This window comes from Capsella rubella, unplaced genomic scaffold, assembly GCF_000375325.1.
Source record: "Capsella rubella cultivar Monte Gargano unplaced genomic scaffold, Caprub1_0 scaffold_8, whole genome shotgun sequence".
NCBI lineage: Eukaryota > Viridiplantae > Streptophyta > Magnoliopsida > Brassicales > Brassicaceae > Capsella > Capsella rubella.
The window spans coordinates 3,327,868-3,334,749 of NW_006238916.1; the positions used below are offsets into that span (position 1 = coordinate 3,327,868).

The 6,882-nt window shown below is 40.0% G+C and overlaps 1 pseudogene; it reads left to right on the forward strand.

Moving 5' to 3' along the window:
• The window catches only part of LOC111830479, a 16,831-nt pseudogene that overhangs the window by 4,185 nt on the left and 5,764 nt on the right, over nucleotides 1-6,882 (forward strand).

Here is a 6,882-nt window from a genome sequence, read left to right on the forward strand (position 1 = left end):
CGGGGTGGTGGTTAGTATAGCATTGCGATGTTATAAGTGGACCACGGGAGGTATATCTGATCGAGAGATATGCTCGGGGGCGTTTAGACTTATTTGCTCGGATATGATGTGATTGCCTCGGATGACGATTCGAGTGCACGCTTGAGGGTGACGACGAGAGAGCGAGCGTGTGACTTCCCGGATACCGTAGCTAGAAGGCGGGTGGCCTAATAGTGAGCCGGTATGACTTGAGGGTTGCGACCTGAGAGCGGGGGAAGTGGTGAGGCTTCCTGGATACCGTAGTCTAAGGCCGAGGCCTGAGGACGAGCCGGTATGATCCACGGGTTGCGACCTATGGACGGGGGAGGTGGGTGTGAATGAGCAAATAGGGTCTGGAACGTGAGTATATTGATTAGATAGGGGCCTCGGTGAGGTCAGTTGTGTACTGACGGTTGTGTTGGAGGATTCGGGGACGAATCCTAGTTAGTGGGGGAGAATTGTAACGCCCGTGTCTGGAAATCCGGGTGGTGTCGATCGACACTGTGGTCGGGTGTCGATCGACACTATTAATTTTGGTTTGACGGTTTAAGTTTTAAATCGTCGATTCAAGTGAGGTTTTGGTTAGGGTTTAACCCTAGGTCACGTTTAAAAGAGTAAAGGTCGTGTTTTGTTGGGAGGTGGCCGCTTTTATTCTTTTAAAAGGTTTCTAAGTTCTCTAGAGAGGTTTTGTGAGGTTTGAGAAGTGTTTTAAGGCTTGTTCCTGGTGTTTCTGTCCTTGGGAAGAGAGATCTCGTAGCTGTGGTGTTAGGAGAGTCCTTGGTTGCTGTTGTTGTGATCTGTTCGTTCTTGTTTCTGTCCTTTTGAAAGGTGAGTGCATGACTAGGCTGATCTAAGCAGTTTGGATGCATATTTTGAGTGTTTCTTCTGATTGATATTTGATTTCTGTGTTTGTATGCTTGTCTATGTGATATGGTGTCTTGGTACGAGTCAAGGAAGGTGATAGATCAGGCCTGGAGTCCTGGAGTTGGTGGATTCGTCGATGAGAAGCGGCTGGAGCGATGTTAGGGTTTCGGTGTCGCTCGACACTAAGGGAGGGTGTCGATCGACACCAACTTTCTTTCTCGCGAGGATGGTCGCGAGTGTCAAGCGACACCAGCGGATGGTGTCGATCGACACTGCTCGTCAGAACGGGTCATGTTGTGTTGTTTTGCGTTGCACTGGTGGTTGTTTGAGTTATACTTGAATGTGTTCATTTCTGCTTGTGTGTATAGCCAGTGGTGGGATGATTGCCTCACTAAGTATTTATGAAATACTTATGCATCTCTTTCTTTGATGCAGGTAAAAGCAAAGTGTGATCCGTGGAATCATGGCGAGGAGAGGAGGATGATCTAGGCGCTCATTGGTGTTTAGATGATTGTAGGATTTGTTAGGATGCTAGAATGGAATTTAGAAGCATGTTAGGATGAATTCGTTTCTGGAATAATGATAGTTGAACTTGTTGGATTATGGAACTGTTTGATTGGATTTTTGTTTAAGTCTTCCGCTGGTTACGTTGAATTAGTTGTGTTAGTAGGATTGTCTGGTTTGCTTTAAATGGGTTAATCCGGATTGTTTGCATGATTAAAAGAAAAAAAAAATGGGATGGGTTCTTTCAAATCAACTGGTAACAACTTCCACGGTGGGAAGGTTGTTAAAGGGTGAGGACCTGGGTTCGAGGAACGCCAGGCGCACCAATAACCTACCTGGTGGGTCAGGAGGCTGCGAGCAAGTGGGATGCGCAGTTTGGGCCCACAGGAGAGAGGTTAGGGTCGATGCGCTGCAGCGCTTGTAGCTGCCATGTGGCGGGGTGTGCCATGTGGCAGGGATTCCCACCAGGATGGGTTGTTACACCGTCTGTCACTCACTCCCTCCCTTCAACCCGGTGATTTCTCTTGCGGAGTTTGTCGCCAAACCGTTGACATCAACTACGGGCAGTACTCTTGTAACAAGGGATGTAATTATGCTATCCATTCGAAATGTGCAACGAGGGAAGATGTGTGGGATGGAAAAGATCTTGATGGAGTTCCTGAAGAACCTGATGAAGATATCAAGCCGTTTGTGAGGATTGATGAGGAGACGATTAAACATTTCAGTCATGAACATTATCTGAAGCTCCTTGAAATGAAATCCATTTGCAAGAAGGACAAGCTTTGTGAGGCATGTACTATTCCAATCATAAGTGTAACTCTCGGCCTTTTTGCACTAAGTGTAAAAGTCATTGTATGCAGACTTTGATATACAAGAGGACAGGTCGGTACCAAATTTATTGTACTCTTAAATGTTTTGGAGATAGGCTTATGCTAGAATTCTACTAAGATGATGTTGTAAGATAGAAGTTTGAGTCTGAATATGCCATTGGAAAGTATTCCAGATTTGTGTATTTGATCATCAAGTCATTGGTTTTCTGTTATGTAAAAGATTCTATTTAGTAATAAAATAAAAATATTTGAGAAATATTAGTGAATACATCTTGTAACGTAAAAGGATAGCTACACTACAAATGATTAACAACGATCCACACTACAAATATTTGAATAGTGTTTCAAATGTTGTGGTTGGGTCTTGTGTTGTGTGAGTGTATATGTGCATGCCGTCCTTGTTTTGGCGAGATATATAGAGAGATTTGGTGAACCCTAGTTCCAAGCTTCTCCCAATGTCGGAGCCACCATCATCACTGTCCTTCACATGTTGTTGTCACTTGTCACTGCCTTTGTTGAGGAGAAAACTAAATATCGGAACAGTGAGAAGAGAGAAAGAGGAGACTAGCGAGAGAACGAGCTATGGCGGAAAATGGTGGAACCCTATAATGGTTATGTGTAGTGAATGACTGTTGGAAACTTCGATGGAGGAGACAAAACCGGAGTAGGTGGAATTGGAGAAAAGGAGAATAAGAAAGAAAGTAAATAGTTTAGAGGAGGCATGTTTGGAGGCTCACCGGCGCCGGAGATGACGTTGGTCTGGAGAGATGAAGATACTGGTTGATTTAATACCAAGCCAAGAGTGTACAGAAACTGACGGATCATTATTTGCAGTTATAATCAAGAAGTTATGGATGTTGCTTCCGGGACAAGAAACTGCAAAGTCTGTTAACCCAAAAACCCTAAATACCGTTCCGGGATGGCTTCTTGGAAGAACATTTTGGAAGCCTTAAAGTTTTCTGATGTGGATCAAATTTGGTGTAATTATTCATAGTGCTACAGGCTCTTGAATCAACGGTGGGATTGTATTTTGAACGGTTGGTTATCATGTTATTTATCGATTTCCGAGGCTGTTCGTTATAAAGTAAATGGTGAACTGCAGTTAGCGTATCACAATAGAAGTGGCTTGGCGGATGAGGTCTTATGGCGGGGGAAAAATGTTATCTTCCACAAGAATTTTTCAACTAAAGATACGTGGAATCACATTCTCACGATGGTTATTTTTTGAATGCTCTTATGTCTCGGCGATTTGGGAAGCTATAGCTAAGGGAATCTTCAAAGAACACTACACTACAGAATGTTCAACATTACTCTCGTTTGTTTCGCAACACCATCACGATCGGATAGACGGCTTTCTGTTAAGGTATGTGTTCCAAATTGTCCTCTATACAATTTGGAGAGAGCGGAATGGGCGTAAGCATGGTGAAGCTGCACACACAGAAGCAATAGTGGTTGGGTGGATGGATCGACAAATAAAAAAATCAGCTGCAAGTGATCAAGAGGACGGCGCTACGATGAGGGATTCCAACGGTGGCTTCAATCCCGTTAATATCGACATCTAAATCAACTCCTAAATCAGTTGTTTTAAATTCTATTGTCTATTTATCTTTTCGGTTTTTAAATTTTCCTCTCAATCAGATGTTACACAAGTTGTAAACGTTATTTTTTCTTTAAATATAATTTAACATTACATTCAAAAAAATATAAGTAAATGGTGACAAGTTCTATTGTTGTTTTGGTAATGAGGTTGGATTGGGCTGAAGCTATACGTACATTGGTGATGGAGAGGCAAGCTCCGTAGCGTCTCAAGGCTAAGATGAGGGTGGTAATCGCAGAAACACAATGGTTACTTTCTAAGCATATTTTTCATAAATTATATGTATAGCCTTGGAAACTATGTGACTGGATATGTCTATTGTTTGATATACGTGCTATGTGATATATATGACATAGGAGAATAATGTATGATGATATGGAACGATGATATGGTGCATGATGAGATAATGGGTTGATGTATAACATGATGATTGATGTATGACGATATGAAACGAGATAATGTGATGGGGGAGAACATGGGATTTGTTTCATGTCTCGTTATATGGGCGAACCTGAGATTCGTTTTGTGCCATGCTAAGCTGATGGGATATCGGTTTAGCGATTGCGAATAAATGTGTGTATCGATGAGTATGTTAGTTTTTAAGTATGTTTAAATTAACATCTATATATATAAAGCATATTTATGTTACTTATTTAATTAATAGAAAGTTTATATAAATAAAAATAAATTATGTAAAATAAATTAAATGTTAAAATAAGATTTTTTTTTTATTAGTGGTAATAATATAACTTAACTTTCATTTTAAATTGATCATAGTTTAAAATTTTATGTGTTACTGAATTTTAGATTGGAAGTAATTTTTAAATTTTATGGAAGAATAAAACAATATTTATGTAATTTTATATAAAAAAATTAAAGAGGAAAAATAAAATAAAAGTGAAAGTGAAATATTAGTTTATGACATGATAAAAAAATGATATTTCATAAACTGAATCAAATGCTTGTAATCCAAATTTGAGTATTGAAAGATAATAATTAAAGAGAAAATAATTATAATATGTTTTGAAAATCAATTAAAAATAAAATAAAATAAAATATCACAATTAACTAAAAAGAAAATATAAACCTCCCGAGCACAGCGCGCATCAACTGCTAGTTATAAATATGAGCCAGATTGAGTATTATCTGAAACCATTATGCTTGATAGACAGTATGTTAAGAATGTGGAATTGATTCTATGCTATTAGAGTTTCACGGTAGTATATTACTAAAATGACTTAGGATGGTGTTAAGTAATTTCACGGTAGTATATTACTAAAATGACTTAATAAGTTGACAGTGAAACTTTGTTAAAGAATTAAACAGAAAATAAAGAAAAAATCTGCCCTTATTTCAATGGTGTAAAATATATAAGGTTTGAGTTTTATTCGGTTTGTAATATACCAATTCAATGGATATATATATTCGCTCGTCAGTGTAAATATCTGTGTTTGCGATAATTGCATGTATTTTTGTTCGTTTGATTGTTGCAAATTGACATTACAACGAACTCTATCTTACACAATTAAAATTTTTAATTAAACATTGATTAGACTGAACGGTCAAATAAAAGCAGGTCTTATTACTGGCTGTAACACCTTGCCCCGTGGGAACATTCCGCCATGTGGCACACCCCGCCACATGGCATCCTTACAGCGCTGCAGCGCATCGACCCTAACCTCTCTCGTGTGGCCCCCCAATCTGCACAGCCCACTTGCTCGCAGCCTCCTGGCCCACCAGGTAGGTTATTGGTGCGCCTGACGTTCCTCGAACCCAGGTCCTCACCCTTTAACAACCTTCCCACTTGACAACTTGTTACCAACTGACCTGCAAAATTGTAACGCCCGTGTCTGGAAATCCGGGTGGTGTCGATCGACACTGTGGTCTGGTGTCGATCGACACTAGTGATTTTGGTTTGACGGTTTAAGTTTTAAATCGTCGGTTCAATTGAGGTTTTGGTTAGGGTTTAACCCTAGGTCACGTTTAAAAGAGTAAAGGTCGTGTTTTGTTGGGAGGTGGCCGCTTTTATTCTTTTAAAAGGTTTCTAAGTTCTCTAGAGAGGTTTTGTGAGGTTTGAGAAGTGTTTTGAGGCTTGTTCTTGGTGTTTCTGTCCTTGGGAAGAGAGATCTCGTAGCTGTGGTGTTAGGAGAGTCCTTGGTTGCTGTTGTTGTGATCTGTTCGTTCTTGTTCTGTCCTTTTGAAAGGTGAGTGCATGACTAGGCTGATCTAAGCAGTTTTGATGCATATTTTGAGTGTTTCTTCTGATTGATATTTGATTTATGTGTTTGTATGCTTGTCTATGTGATATGGTGTCTTGGTACGAGTCTGGGAAGGAGATAGATCAGGCCTCGAGTCCTGGAGTTGGTGGATTCGTCGATGAGAAGCGCCTGGAGCGATGTTAGGGTTTCGGTGTCGATCGACACCAAGGGAGGGTGTCGATCGACACCAACTTTCTTTCTCGCGAGGATGGTCGCGAGTGTCGAGCGACACCAGCGGATGGTGTCGATCGACACTGCTCGTCAGGACGGGTCATGTTGTGTTGTTTTGCGTTGTATTGGTGGTTGTTTGAGTTATACTTGAATGTGTTCATTTCTGCTTGTGTGTATAGCCAGTGGTGGGATGATTGCCTCACTAAGTATTTATGAAATACTTATGCATCTCTTTCTTTGATGCAGGTAAAAGCAAAGTGTGATCCGTGGAATCATGGCGAGGAGAGGAGGATGATCTAGGCACTCATTGGTGTTTTAGGTTATTGTTGGATTTATTAGGGTGTTAGAATGGAATTTAGAAACATGTTAGGATGATCATGTTTTGGAATAATGTTTGGTTGAACTTGTTGGTTTAATGGAATTGTTTTATTGGATTTTTGGTTAAGTCTTCTGCTGGTTAATATTGTTGGTTTACTTTAATGAGATTGTTTGGTTTAATTGATTTAAATTATTATGTCGGTTTAGCTGGTTCGAATTAATTGGGTTAATCCGGTTTGCATGTTTAAAGGAAAAAAAATGGGATGGGTTCTTTCAATTTGGTATCAGAGCATTTACGGTTATAGGACGAGATTTAATTGGT